This window comes from Salmo trutta, chromosome 24, assembly GCF_901001165.1.
Source record: "Salmo trutta chromosome 24, fSalTru1.1, whole genome shotgun sequence".
Classification (NCBI taxonomy): Eukaryota; Metazoa; Chordata; class Actinopteri; order Salmoniformes; family Salmonidae; genus Salmo; species Salmo trutta.
Genome location: NC_042980.1, coordinates 48,041,355 through 48,057,221, shown reverse-complemented (window position 1 = coordinate 48,057,221; position 15,867 = coordinate 48,041,355). Strand labels below are relative to the sequence as shown.

The 15,867-nt window shown below is 44.1% G+C and overlaps 1 protein-coding gene across 1 annotated transcript in view; it reads right to left on the bottom strand.

The window, feature by feature from the left end:
- The window catches only part of LOC115161409 (receptor-type tyrosine-protein phosphatase-like N), a gene marked incomplete in the record, with an annotated part of 90,204 nt that overhangs the window by 53,587 nt on the left and 20,750 nt on the right, over positions 1-15,867 (bottom strand).

Sequence of the window (15,867 nt, the reverse complement as noted above, 5' to 3'; positions counted from 1 at the left end):
CAGTGCCCGAAGAGACGGTCTGGAACATGTACACACAGCAGGACACATCAACACACACACACACACACACACACACACACACACACACACACACACACACACACACACACACACACACACACACACACACACACACACACACACACACACACACACACACACACACACACACACACACACACACACACACACACACACAGCTTCTCCATCCTGGAGGGGGAAATCAATCATTTCCAGGCCGAGGGACATGTACTAGTCTGTGTTGACCTAAATGCCAGAACTGGACAAGAACCTGACGCCCTCAGCACACAGGGGGACAAACGCCAAACTGGAGGTGACAGCATTCCCTCCCCCATATGTCCCCCTAGGCACAACTATGACAACATGCCCAACAAAAACAGGTCACAACTCCTGCACCTCTGTCGCGTGTTAGGTATGTACATAGTTAATGGTAGGCTTCAAGGTGGACTCCTATGGTAGGTACACCTGTAGCTCATCTCTTGGCAGTAGTACTGTAGACTACTTTATCACTGACCTCAAACCCAGAGTCTCTCAGAGCGTTCACAGTCAGTCCACTGACACCCCAATCAGATCACAGTGAAATCACAGTCTACTTGAATTCAATCCCTTTTAGACAACTTCCTGGACTAAACATTCCACTGTAATAGTGAAGGTGTAAATTTGACCTCTCAGCTTACTTCAACCTCTCTTTCGTGTCGTCTGAGATTCCCATAGATTGGAAAGCAGCTGCTGTCATCCCCCTCTTCAAAGGAGGTGACACTCTTGACCCAAATTGCTACAGACCTATATCCATCCTACCCTGCCTTTCTAAGGTCTTCGAAAGCCAAGTCAACAAACAGATTACCGACTATTTTGAATCCCACCGCACCCTCTCCGCTATGCAATCTGGTTTCAGAGCTGGTCATGGGTGCACCTCAGCCACGCTCAAGGTCCTAAACGACATCGTAACCGCCATCGATAAGAAACATTACTGTGCTGCCGTATTCATTGACCTGGCCAAAGCTTTTGACTCTGTTAATCACCACATCCTCATCGGCAGACTTAGTAGCCTTGGTTTCTCAAACGATTGCGTCGCCTGGTTCACCAACTACTTCTCTGACAGAGTTCAGTGTGTCAAATCGGAGGGCCTACTGTCTGGACCTCTGGCAGTCTCTATGGGGGTACCACAGGGTTCAATTCTTGGGCCAACTCTTTTCTCTGTATACATAAATGATGTCGCTCTTGCTGCTGGTGAATCTCTGATCCACCTCTACGCAGACGACACCATTCTGTATACTTCTGGCCCTTCTTTGGACACTGTGTTAACAACCCTCCAGACGAGCTTCAATGCCATTCAACTCTCCTTCCGTGGTCTCCAACTGCTCCTAAACACAAGTAAAACTAAATGCATGCTCTTCAACCGATCGCTGCCTGCACCTGCCCGCCCATCCAGCATAACTTCTCTGGACGGTTCTAACTTAGAATTTGTGGACAACTACAAATACCTAGGTGTCTGGTTAGACTGTAAACTCTCCTTCCAGACTCACATCAATCATCTCCAATCCAAAGTGAAATCTAGAATTGGCTTCCTATTTCGCAACAAAGCATCCTTCACTCATGCTGCCAAACATACCCTCGTAAAACTGACCATCCTACCAATCCTCGACTTCGGCGATGTCATTTACAAAATAGCCTCCAATACCCTACTCAACAAGCTGGATGCAGTCTATCACAGTGCCATCCGTTTTGTCACCAAAGCCCCATATACAACCCACCACTGCGACCTGTATGCTCTCGTTGGCTGGCCTTCACTTCATAATCGTCGCCAAACACATTGGCTCCAGGTCATCTACAAGACCCTGCTAGGTAAAGTCCCCCCTTATCTCCGCTCACTGGTCACCATAGCAGCACCCACCTGTAGCACGCGCTCCAGCAGGTATATCTCTCTGGTCACCCCTAAAGCCAACTCCTCCTTTGGTCGTCTCTCCTTCCAGTTCTCAGCTGCCAATGACTGGAACGAACTACAAAAATCTCTAAAACTGGAAACACTTATCTCCCTCACTAGCTTTAAGCACCAGCTGTCAGAGCAGCTCACAGATCTCTGCACCTGTACATAGCCCATCTTTAATTCAGCCCAAACTACTACCTTTTCCCCTACTGTATTTATTTATTTTATTTATTTTGCTCCTTTGCACCATATTATTTATATTTTAACTTTTAACTTTCTTCAAACTACAAATCTACCTTTCCAGTGTTTTTCTTGCCATACTTTATTTACTTTGCCACCATGGCATTTTTTTGCCTTTACCTCCATTATCTCACATCATTTGCTCACATTGTATATAGTCTTATTTTTTTCTACTGCATCATTGATTGTATGTTGTTTTACTCCATGTGTAACTCTATGTTTTTGTATGTTGTCGAACTGCTTTGCTTTATCTTGGCCAGGTCGCAATTGTAAATGAGAACTTGTTCTCAACTTGCCTACCTGGTTAAATAAAGGTGAAATAAATAAATAAATAAAATTACCCATCAAATCTAAAAATCTCAAATAGAAAACCGAAGAAAATGAACAAGAATGACAAATGGTTTGATGAAGAACACAAAAATCTAAGAAAGAAATTGAGAAACCTGTCCAACCAACAACATAGAGACCCGGAAAACCTGAGTCTACGCCTTCACTATGGTGAATCACTAAAACAATACAGAAATACACTATGGAAAAAAAAGGAACAGCACATCAGAATTCAGCTGAATGTAATCCAAGACTCTAACCACTTCTGGGAACATTGGAAAACACTAAACAAACAACAACACAAAGAATTATCTATCCAAAATGGAGATGTATGGGTAAACCACTTCACCAACCTTTTTGGCTCTATAACAAAGAACAAACAGCAAAAACATATACATGATCAAATACAAATCTTAGAATCAACTATTAAAGACTACCAGAACCCACTGGATTCTCCAATTACCTTGAATAAACTACAGGACAAAATAAAAACCCTCCAACCCAAAAAGGCCTGTGGTGTTGATGGTATCCTCAATGAAATTATCAAATATACAGACAACAAATTCCAATTGGCTATACTTAAACTCTTTAACATCATCCTCAGCTCTGGCATCTTCCCCAATATTTGGAACCAAGGACTGATCACCCCAATCCACAAAAGTGGAGACAAATTTGACCCCAATAACTACCGTGGAATATGTGTCAACAGCAACCTTGGGAAAATCCTCTGCATTATCATTAACAGCAGACTCGTACATTTCCTCAGTGAAAACAATGTACTGAGCAAATGTCAAATTGGCTTTTTACCAAATTATTGTATGACAGACCACGTATTCACCCTGCACACCCTTATTGACAAACAAACAAACCAAAACAAAATAAAAGTTTTCTCATGCTTCTCATGATTTCAAAAAAGCCTTTGACTCAATTTGGCATGAGGGTCTGCCATACAAATTGATGGAAAGTGGTGTTGGGGGAAAAACATACAACATTATAAAATCCATGGACACAAACAACAAGTGTGCTTTTAAATTAGGCAAAAAACATACACATTTCTTCCCACAGGGCCATGGGGTGAGACAGGGATGCAGCTTAAGCCTCACCCTCTTTAAAATATATATTAACGAATTGGCACGGGCACTAGAAAAGTCTGCAGCACCTGGTCTCACCCTACTAGAATCTGAAGTCAAATGTCTACTGTTTGCTGATGATCTGGTGCTTTTGTCACCAACCAAGGAGGGTCTACAGCAGCACCTAGATCTTCTGCACAGATTCTGCCAGACCTGGGCCCTGACAGTAAATCTCAGTAAGACAAAAATAATGGTGTTCCAAAAAAGGTCCAGTCGCCAGGACCACAAATATAAATTCCATCTAGACACCGTTGCCCTAGAGCACACAAAAAAACTAGACATACCTTGGCCTAAACATCAGCGCCACAGGTAACTTCCACAAAGCTGTGAATGATCTGAGAGACAAGGCAAGAAGGGCCTTCTATGCCTTCAATAGGAGCATAAAATTCGACATACCAATTAGGATCTGGCTAAAAAACCCTTAATCAGCTATAGAACCCATTGCCATTTATGGTTGTGAGGTCTGGGGTCCGCTCACCAACAAAAAATTCACAACATGGGACAAACTCTAAATTGAGACTCCGCATGCAGAATTATGCAAAAATATCCTCTGTGTACAATGTAGAACACCAAATAATGCATGCAGAGCAGAATTAGGCCGATACCCGCTAATGATCAACATCCAGAAAAGGGACGTTAAATTCTACAACCACCTAAAAGGAAGCGATTCCCAAACCTTCCATAACAAAGCCATCACCTACAGAGAGATGAACCTGGAGAAGAGTCCCCTAAACAAGCTGGTCCTGAGGCTCTGTTCACAAACACAAACAGACCCCACAGAGCCCCAGGACAGCAACACAATTAGACCCAACCAAATCATGAGAAAACAAAAAGATAATTACTTGACACATTGGAAAGAATGAACAAAAAAACTGAGCAAACTAGAATGCTATTTGGCCCTAAACAGAGAGTACACAGTGGCAGAATACCTGACCACTGTGACTGACCCAAACTTATTCTTACATCTAGACGTTCCGCAAGCGGAACACCTGCTCCAATATCCAATGATGGGCGTGGCGCGAAATACAAACTCCTCGAAAATCCGAAAACTTCAATTTTTCAAACATATTACTATTTTACACCATTTTAAAGACAAGACTCTCCTTTATCTAACCACACTGTCCGATTTCAAAAAGGCTTTACAGCGAAAGCAAAACATTAGATTATGTCAGCAGAGTACCCAGCCAGAAATAATCAGACACCCATTTTTCAAGCTAGCATATAATGTCACAAAAAACAAAACCACAGCTAAATGCAGCACTAACCTTTGATGATCTTCATCAGATGACACTCCTAGGACATTATGTTATACAATACATGCATGTTTTGTTCAATCAAGTTCATATTTATATCAAAAACCAGCTTTTTATATTAGCATGTGACGTTCAGAACTAGCATTCCCACCGAACACTTCCGGTGAATTTACTAAATTGCTCACGATAAACGTTCACAAAAAACATAACAATTATTTTAAGAATTATAGATACAGAACTCCTTTATGCAATCGCGGTGTCCGATTTTAAAATAGCTTTTCGGTGAAAGCACATTTTACAATATTCTGAGTAGATAGCCCGGCCATCATGGCTAGCTATTTTGACACCCACCAAGTTTGGTACTCACCAAAGTCAGATTTACTATAAGAAAAATTGTATTACCTTTGCTGTTCTTCGTCAGAATGCACTCCCAGGACTTCTACTTCATCACCCAATGTTGTTTTGGTTCCAAATAATCGATAGTTATATCCAAATAGCGGCGTTTTGTTGTGCGTTCAAATCACTATCCAAAGGGTAACGAAGGGTGACGCGCCCGGCGCGTATCGTGACAAAAAAATTCCAAATATTCCAGTACCGTACTTCGAAGCATGTCAAAAGCTGTTTAAAATCAATTTTTATGCGATTTTTCTCGTAAAAAAGTGATAATATTCCGACCGGGAGTCGTTGTTTTCGTTCAAAGACTGAAAATGTAAACATGGAGTCGTCTCGTGCACGCGCGCACCAGTCTCATTGTTCTCAGATCGACCACTTACCAAATGCGCTACTGTTTTTCAGCCAGAGACAGCAGAGTCATCATTCAACGTTCTGCCGCCTTCTGAGAGCCTATGGGAGCATTAGAAAATGTCACGTTACAGCAGAGATCCCCTGTTTTGGATAGAGATGGCAAAGAAGGCCAAGAAATGGTCAGACAGGGTACTTCCTGTACAGAATCTTCTCAGGTTTTGGCCTGCCATTTGAGTTCTGTTATACTCACAGACACCATTCAAACAGTTTTAGAAACTGTGGAGTGTTTTCTATCCAAAGTTAATAATTATATGCATATTCTAGTTTCTGGGCAGGAGTAAATACCAGATTAAATCGGGTACGTTTTTTATCGGGCCGTGAAAATACTGCCCCCTATCCATAACAAGTTATTAAGGAAAGCTTTGACTATGTACAGACTCAGTGAGCATAGCCTTGCTATTGAGAAAGGCCGCCGTAGGCAGACATGGCTCTCAAGAGAAGACAGGCTATGTGCAACACTGCCCACAAAGTGAGGTGGAAACTGAGCTGCACTTCCTAACCTCCTGCCAAATGTATGACCATATTAGAGACACATATTTCCCTCAGATTACACAGATCCACAAAACCTTTGAAAACAAACCCGATTTTGATAAACTCGCATATCTAGTGGGTGAAATTCCACAGTGTGCCATCACAGCAGCAACATTTGTGACCTGTTGCCACAAGAAAATGTCAACCAGTGAAGAACAAACACCATTGTAAATACAACCCATATTTATGCTTATTTATTTTCCCTTGTGTACTTTAACCATTTGTACATCAATACAATACTGTATATAGACACAATATGACATTTGTAATGTCTTTATTCTTTTGGAACTTCTTTGTGTGTAATGTTTATATTTATTTCACTTTTATATATTATCTACTTCACTTGCTATTGCAACGTTAACATTTGTTTCCCATGCCAATAAAGCACCTTGAATTGAATGAAATTGAAAGGGAGAGAGAGAGAGAGAGAGAGAGAGAGAGAGAGAGAGAGAGAGAGAGAGAGAGAGAGAGATACCCCCTCTGACTCTGACTCATAACTGAGTCATAACTGAATGAAAATTATACTGCGGTGAACCCAGCTCTCTATCCCTCTCTGATTCACAAGGGTTGGGATAAATGTGGAAGACAAATTTCAGTTGAATGCATCCTCTCACTTCCATAGTGAACTCAGCCCTCTCTCTCTCTCTCTCTCTCTTTCATAGTGAACTCAGCCCTCTCTCTCTCTCTCACTTCCATAGTGAACTCAGCCCTCTCTCTCTCTCCTCCATAGTGAACTCAGCCCTCTCTCTCCTCTCTCTCTCTCCTCCATAGTGAACTCAGCCCTCTCTCTCTCTTCTCCATAGTGAACTCAGCCCTCTCTCTCTCCCCTCCATTGTGAACTCAGCCCTCTCTCTCTCTCCTCCATAGTGAACTCAGCCCTCTCTCTCTCTCCTCCATAGTGAACTCAGCCCTCTCCTCTCTCCTCCATAGTAAACTCAGCCCTCTCTCTCTCTTTCCTCCATAGTGAACTCAGCCCTCTCTCCTCTCTCCTCCACAGTGAACTCAGCCCTCTCTCTCTCTCCTCCATAGTGAACTCAGCCCTCTCTCTCCTCTCTCCTCCATAGTGAACTCAGCCCTCTCTCCTCTCTCCTCCACAGTGAACTCAGCCCTCTCTCTCTCTCCTCCATAGTGAACTCAGCCCTCTCTCCTCTCTCCTCCATAGTGAACTCAGCCCTCTCCTCTCTCCTCCATAGTGAACTCAGCCCTCTCTCTCCTCTCTCCTCCACAGTGAACTCAGCCCTCTCTCTCTCTCCTCCATAGTGAACTCAGCCCTCTCTCTCTCTCCTCCATAGTGAACTCAGCCCTCTCTCTCTCCTCCATAGTGAATTCAGCCCTCTCTCCTCTCTCCTCCACAGTGAACTCAGCCCTCTCTCTCTCTCCTCCATAGTGAACTCAGCCCTCTCTCTCATCTCTCCTCCATAGTGAACTCAGCCCTCTCTCTCTCTCCTCCATAGTGAACTCAGCCCTCTCTCCTCTCTCCTCCATAGTGAACTCAGCCTTCTCTCTCTCTCTTTCATAGTGAACTCAGCCCTCTCTCTCCTCTCTCCTCCATAGTGAACTCAGCCCTCTCTCTCTCTCCTCCATAGTGAACTCAGCCCTCTCTCCTCTCTCCTCCATAGTGAACTCAGCCCTCTCTCCTCTCTCCTCCATAGTGAACTCAGCCCTCTCTCTCTCTCTTTCATAGTGAACTCAGCCCTCTCTCTCCAACTCTCCTCCAGAGTAAACTCAGCTGTCTCTCTCTCTCCATGAAAAAGACATGAGTCACTTTTATTAATAGGACTGGAGGACAAAGGGAATGGGGGATAGAGGGATGAAGGGATGGAGGGATGGAGATGGAGGGAATGGGAGAATAGAAGGATGAAGGGATGGAGGGATGAGGGGATGGAGGGAATGGGAGAATAGAAGGATGAAGGGATGGAGGGAATGGGAGAATAGAAGGATGAAGTGATGAAGGGATGGAGGGAATGGGAGAATAGAAGGATGAAGGGATGAAGGGATGGAGGGATGAAGGGATGAAGGGATGGAGGGAATGGGGGAATAGAAGGATGAAGGGATGAAGGGATGGAGGGAATGGGGGAATAGAAGGATGAAGGGATGGAGGGATGGGGGGAATGGGGGAATAGAAGGATGAAGGGATGGAGGGATGAAGGGATGAAGGGATGGAGGGATGAAGGGATGGAGGGATGAAGGGATGAGGGATGAAGGGATGAAGGGATGGAGGGATGAAGGGATGAAGTGATGAGGGATGAGGGATGGAGGGATGGAGGGATGGAGGGGATGGAGGGATGGAGGGATGGAGGGATGGAGGGGATGGAGGGATGGAGGGATGGAGGGGATGGAGGGATGGAGGGGATGGAGGGATGGAGGGATGGAGGGATGGAGGGATGAGGGATGGAGGGATGGAGGGATGGAGGGATGGAGGGAATAGAGGGATGGAGGGATAGAGGGATGGAGGGAATAGAGGGATGGAGGGATGAGGGATGGAGGGATGGAGGGGATGGAGGGATGGAGGGATGGAGGGATGGATGGAGGGATGGAGGGATGAGGGATGGAGGGATGAGGGATGGAGGGATGGAGGGATGGAGGGATGGAGATGGAGGGAATGGAGGGATGGAGGGATGGAGGGATGGAGGGATGAAGGGATGGAGGGATGGAGGGATGGAGGGATGGAGGGATGAAGGGATGGAGGGATGGAGGGATGAAGGGATGGAGGGATGGAAGGATGGAGGGATGAAGGGATGGAGGGATGAAGGGATGGTGGAATAGAGGGATGAAGGGATGAGGGATTGGGTGATGAAGAGGTGAAGGGGGTATGATGGAGACTGATACCTCATTTTATTGATCCCCAATCCTTAGGTAAAGCTGTACAGTGCAACGTGAATGTCAATACACACAATAGGCTGACTGGGGAGGTGATTTCACACAGTCACAGTCCCGCAATAAGAGCTAAGACGTTAATATTAGTGTAAACTCTTCACAGTTGTGTTATTGGGTACAGTGATTCCACATTTCATTGTTTCACATTGTTTAGCAATATCTAGTCTAAATATGGCATGATTCCACTAATTGTATCCATTTGCATGACTTTCAAAGAGGGACTTTTATTTAGAAGGCGAACCGCAAAGTCCACTATTGTGGCTAATCCTAGCATCACAACACATAATCTGGTCCCAGAGTTGCCATATCTGTGGTTTCCCCGCAAATTGGGCTACTTGAAAACTATGTCGCAGGTAAAAATGTATTGGTCGGAGGGTTGCAGGTGAAAATGTATTGGTCGGAGGGTTGCAGGTAAAAATGTATTGGTCGGAGGGTTGCAGGTAAAAATGTATTGGTCGGAGGGTTGCAGATAAAAATGTATTGGTCGGAGGGTTGCAGGTAAAATGTATTGGTCGGAGGGTTGCAGGTAAAAATGTATTGGTCGACGGTTGCAGGTAAAAATGTATTGGGCGACGGTTGCAGGTAAAAATGTATTGGTCGGAGGGTTGCAGGTGAAAATGTATTGGTCGAGGGTTGCAGGTGAAAATGTATTGGTCAGAGGGTTGCAGGTGAAAATGTATTGGTCGGAGGGTTGCAGGTGAAAATGTATTGGTCGAGGATTGCAGGTGAAAATGTATTGGTCGAGGGTTGCAGGTGAAAATGTATTGGTCGAGGATTGCAGGTGAAAATGTATTGGTCGAGGGTTGCAGGTGAAAATGTATTGGTTGAGGGTTGCAGGTGAAAATGTATTGGTCAGAGGGTTGCAGGTGTAAATGTATTGGTCGGAGGGTTGCAGGTAAAAATGTATTGGTCGAGGGTTGCAGGTAAAAATGTATTGGTCGACGGTTGCAGGTGAAAATGTATTGGTCGGAGGGTTGCAGGTGAAAATGTATTGGTCGAGGGTTGCAGGTGAAAATGTATTGGTCAGAGGGTTGCAGGTAAAAATGTATTGGTTGAGGGTTGCAGGTGAAAATGTATTGGTCGGAGGGTTGCAGGTAAAAATGTATTGGTCGAGGATTGCAGGTGAAAATGTATTGGTCGTAGGGTTGCAGGTGAAAATGTATTGGTCGAGGGTTGCAGGTAAAAATGTATTGGTCGAGGGTTGCAGGTGAAAATGTATTGGTCGGAGGGTTGCACGTAAAAATGTATTGGTCGGAGGGTTGCAGATAAAAATGTATTGGTCGGAGGGTTGCAGGTAAAAATGTATTGGTCGGAGGGTTGCAGGTAAAAATGTATTGGTCGACGGTTGCAGGTAAAAATGTATTGGGCGACGGTTGCAGGTAAAAATGTATTGGTCGGAGGGTTGCAGGTGAAAATGTATTGGTCGAGGGTTGCAGGTGAAGATGTATTGGTCAGAGGGTTGCAGGTGAAAATGTATTGGTCGAGGATTGCAGGTGAAAATGTATTGGTCGAGGGTTGCAGGTGAAAATGTATTGGTCGGAGGGTTGCAGATAAAAATGTATTGGTCGGAGGGTTGCAGGTAAAATGTATTGGTCGGAGGGTTGCAGGTAAAAATGTATTGGTCGACGGTTGCAGGTAAAAATGTATTGGGCGACGGTTGCAGGTAAAAATGTATTGGTCGGAGGGTTGCAGGTGAAAATGTATTGGTCGAGGGTTGCAGGTGAAAATGTATTGGTCAGAGGGTTGCAGGTGAAAATGTATTGGTCGGAGGGTTGCAGGTGAAAATGTATTGGTCGAGGATTGCAGGTGAAAATGTATTGGTCGAGGGTTGCAGGTGAAAATGTATTGGTCGAGGATTGCAGGTGAAAATGTATTGGTCGAGGGTTGCAGGTGAAAATGTATTGGTTGAGGGTTGCAGGTGAAAATGTATTGGTCAGAGGGTTGCAGGTGTAAATGTATTGGTCGGAGGGTTGCAGGTAAAAATGTATTGGTCGAGGGTTGCAGGTAAAAATGTATTGGTCGACGGTTGCAGGTGAAAATGTATTGGTCGGAGGGTTGCAGGTGAAAATGTATTGGTCGAGGGTTGCAGGTGAAAATGTATTGGTCAGAGGGTTGCAGGTAAAAATGTATTGGTTGAGGGTTGCAGGTGAAAATGTATTGGTCGGAGGGTTGCAGGTGAAAATGTATTGGTCGGAGGGTTGCAGGTGAAAATGTATTGGTCGAGGGTTGCAGGTGAAAATGTATTGGTCAGAGGGTTGCAGGTAAAAATGTATTGGTTGAGGGTTGCAGGTGAAAATGTATTGGTCGGAGGGTTGCAGGTAAAAATGTATTGGTCGAGGATTGCAGGTGAAAATGTATTGGTCGTAGGGTTGCAGGTGAAAATGTATTGGTCGAGGGTTGCAGGTAAAAATGTATTGGTCGAGGGTTGCAGGTGAAAATGTATTGGTCGGAGGGTTGCACGTAAAAATGTATTGGTCGGAGGGTTGCAGATAAAAATGTATTGGTCGGAGGGTTGCAGGTAAAAATGTATTGGTCGGAGGGTTGCAGGTAAAAATGTATTGGTCGACGGTTGCAGGTAAAAATGTATTGGGCGACGGTTGCAGGTAAAATGTATTGGTCGGAGGGTTGCAGGTGAAAATGTATTGGTCGAGGGTTGCAGGTGAAGATGTATTGGTCAGAGGGTTGCAGGTGAAAATGTATTGGTCGAGGATTGCAGGTGAAAATGTATTGGTCGAGGGTTGCAGGTGAAAATGTATTGGTCGAGGATTGCAGGTGAAAATGTATTGGTCGAGGGTTGCAGGTGAAAATGTATTGGTTGAGGGTTGCAGGTGAAAATGTATTGGTCAGAGGGTTGCAGGTGTAAATGTATTGGTCGGAGGGTTGCAGGTAAAAATGTATTGGTCGAGGGTTGCAGGTAGAAATGTATTGGTCGACGGTTGCAGGTGAAAATGTATTGGTCGGAGGGTTGCAGGTGAAAATGTATTGGTCGAGGGTTGCAGGTGAAAATGTATTGGTCAGAGGGTTGCAGGTAAAAATGTATTGGTTGAGGGTTGCAGGTGAAAATGTATTGGTCGGAGGGTTGCAGGTAAAAATGTATTGGTCGAGGATTGCAGGTGAAAATGTATTGGTCGTAGGGTTGCAGGTGAAAATGTATTGGTCGAGGGTTGCAGGTAAAAATGTATTGGTCGAGGGTTGCAGGTGAAAATGTATTGGTCAGAGGGTTGCAGGTAAAAATGTATTGGTCGAGGGTTGCAGGTGAAAATTTATTGGTCGGAGGGTTGCAGGTTAAAATTTATTGGTCGAGGATTGCAGGTGAAAATGTATTGGTCGGAGGGTTGCAGGTAAAAATGTATTGGTCGGAGGGTTGCAGGTAAAAATGTATTGGTCGAGGGTTGCAGGTGAAAATGTATTGGTCGAGGGTTGCAGGTGAAAATGTATTGGTCGAGGGTTGCAGGTGAAATGTATTGGTCGAGGGTTGCAGGTGAAAATGTATTGGTCGGAGGGTTGCAGGTGAAAATGCATTGGTCGAGGGTTGCAGGTAAAAATGTATTGGTCGAGGATTGCAGGTAAAAATGTATTGGTGGGGGGTTGCAGGTAAAAATGTATTGGTCGACGGTTGCAGGTGAAAATGTATTGGTCGGAGGGTTGCAGGTAAAAATGTATTGGTCGAGGGTTGCAGGTAAAAATGTATTGGTCGACGGTTGCAGGTGAAAAAGTATTGGTCGGAGGGTTGCAGGTGAAAATGTATTGGTCAGAGGGTTGCAGGTGAAAATGTATTGGCCGAGGGTTGCAGGTAAAAATGTATTGTTCGAGGGTTGCAGGTAGAAATGTATTGGTGGTGTCACGAGCGTCTAGGACCAGTGGATATATGAAATCAGGAGCAGGAGACAGAGGGCCGGAGCAACTGAGTTTTAATAGGCAATACCAGTCGCAATAGCCGTTGGGCACAGGGCGAGTGGCGAAGTCCGCCAGGAGAAAACACTTCTCTCAAAAAAAAGGAAATCAAAGAAGCGCACAAAAAAACAAACAGCGCGCGGGGCGCAGCCCGGCAATATAATGACTTCCTAAATCGGAGGTAACACAACTGTCCTTCATGAACCAACGAACAATCCCGCACGAGAACCCCAACTGAAAATACACATTAAATAACCCCCCACTAATGAAAAACACAAAACAGGTGCGGGATCGACAGACAAAACCAACAGACACAGAAACAACGATCGGTGGCAGCTAATAGGCCGGCGACGACGACCGGCGAGCGCCGCCCGACCGAGGAGGGGCGCCACCTTCGTTAGATACTGTGACAGGTGGGGGGTTGCAGGTAAAAATGTATTGGTTGGAGGGTTGCAGGTTTTTGGCCTCCTTATTTGCACCGCGGCCGCCATTTTTCTTAAAATATAGATTTTACCTGCTGCTGACGGTCAGGCACTGAGGAGGCTGTTACTGAGTGACAGGATACCTGACCACTGTGACTGACCCAAACCTAAGGAAAGCTTTGACTATGTACATACTCAATGAGCTATTGAGAGAGGCTGCCATAGGCAGACCTGGCTCTCAAGAGAAGACAGGATGTGTACACACGGCCTACAAAATGAGGTGGAAACTGAGCTGCACTTCCTAACCTCTTGCCAAAACTATGACCATATTAGAGACACATATTAATAGATAACGGGCGACAAAGCACAGGAAACGACTAATGCGCTCTGGAGCACATTAGATACATTTGCTAAGAGGTTGTTTAAACTGCATTCTAATGTCGACTTGGCTTATGGAATACCATGTCAAGCGAAGGGTTTTACGCATGCTCAGTGGAAACTTGAAATGGAAGTTATGGGAACTCCTTGCCTTGTTATAGTGTCACGTCCTGACCAGTATAAGGGTTATTTGTTATTGTAGTTTGGTCAGGACGTGGCAGAGGGTATTTGGTTTATGTGGTTCGGGGTGGTGATTTATTTAGTAGGGTGTTTGATTTATTATTCCGGGTTATGTTCTAGGTTTGTATTTCTATGTGGTCTCTAGTCTTTTGTATTTCTATGTCTAGTTTATTGGGGTTGGACTCTCAATTGGAGGCAGGTGTTTTCTAGTTGCCTCTGATTGAGAGTCCTATATATGGGTATGTGTTTGGTTAAGTGTTTGTCGGAGATTGTTTCTTGTTTTGCCTGTGTGAGCCTGACAAGACTGTTTTGTTGTTCGAGCGTTCTTTATTTTGTTATTTTGGTGTTCTCTTTATTTTAAAATAAATACAAGATGAGCATCCACATTCCTGCTGCGTTTTGGTCCTCCATTCCCGACGACAACCATTACATATAGGCTATTTATTAAATCAGTTTTTCAGCTCCAGGTAGGCTAACAGTCAGTCAGATTAAGCTACAGGTAAAAAAAAAAAAAACACTGGCTGTTGTTGACAAACACAGGCCTATTTAGTTCATATCCAATATAATTATTAATATTTGATTCAGTGATTGAAATTACGACCCCCATCCTCAGTAGCCTATTGCAGCAGGGCGAAATAAGCACTTCTTATCTCAAATTCGCCTCGCTATTCATTTGAAATAAATTAGTCTGTTAAATTTAACTAAACAAACTGCTATAAGGGTTTATTTTACATCGCATATATTTTGCCTAGGTTATTGTAGGCTATTTGAAATGAGATGTACAGAAAAACGGTGCCGAAGAAGCACATTAAGGTCCTGGAGTGGCCTAGCCAGTCTCCAGACCTTAATACCATAGAAAATCTGTGGAGGGACCTGAAGGTTCGAGTTGCCAAACGTCAGCCTCGAAACCTTAATGACTTGGAGAAGATCTGCAAAGAGGAGTGGGACAAAATCCCTCCTGAGATGTGTGCAAACCTGGTGGCCAACTACAAGAAACGTCTGACCTCTGTGATTGCCAACAAGGGTTTTGCCACCAAGTACTAAGTCATGTTTTGCAGAGGGGTCAAATACTTATTTCCCTCATTAAAATGCAAATCATGTTATAACATTTTTGAAATGCGTTTTTCTGGATTTTTTTGTTGTTATTCTGTCTCTCACTGTTGAAATAAACCTAACATTAAAATTATAGACTGATCATTTCTTTGTCTGTGGGCAAACATACAAAATCAACAGGGGATCAAATCCTTTTTTCCCTCACTGTAGGCCTATCATGGTCTATAGGCTACCTACATCTAGCAAACCAAACCATGGCAAAATGTAAATACAATCATAAACCCAGATTTTAGTCAGTAGGCCTAGTCTATGCCTATATGTATATATTACCTCGACTAACCCCTGCAGACTGACTCAGTACCCGTAGCCCCAGTACATAACTTCATTATTGTTATTTTATTGTGTAACTGTTTTTTTTTACTTTAATTTATTTAGTAAATATTTTCTTAACTTCTATTTTCTTAAAATTGCCATCGTGGTATTATTGTAAACACATCGTGGTATTATTGTAAACACATTGTGGTATTTACTTATTTTGTATTTTTACTTTGACAGTGCTACTGATCGTAGTGGCGCTTGGCTTTTTGACAGACAAAGACCCAAACAGCATTCCACATCAAGAGGAGATGAGAGAGAGGAAGGAGGAGATGAGAAAGAGAGAGAGAGAGAGGGGAAGGAAGGAAGGAAGCAAAGACGGAAGGAAGGAGATGAGAGAGAGGAAGGAGGAGATGAGAAAGGAAGGAGGAGGAGATGAGAAAGAGAGAAAGAGAGAGAGAGAGAGAGAGAGAGGGGAAGGAAGGAAGCAAGGACAGAAGGAAGGAGATGAGAGA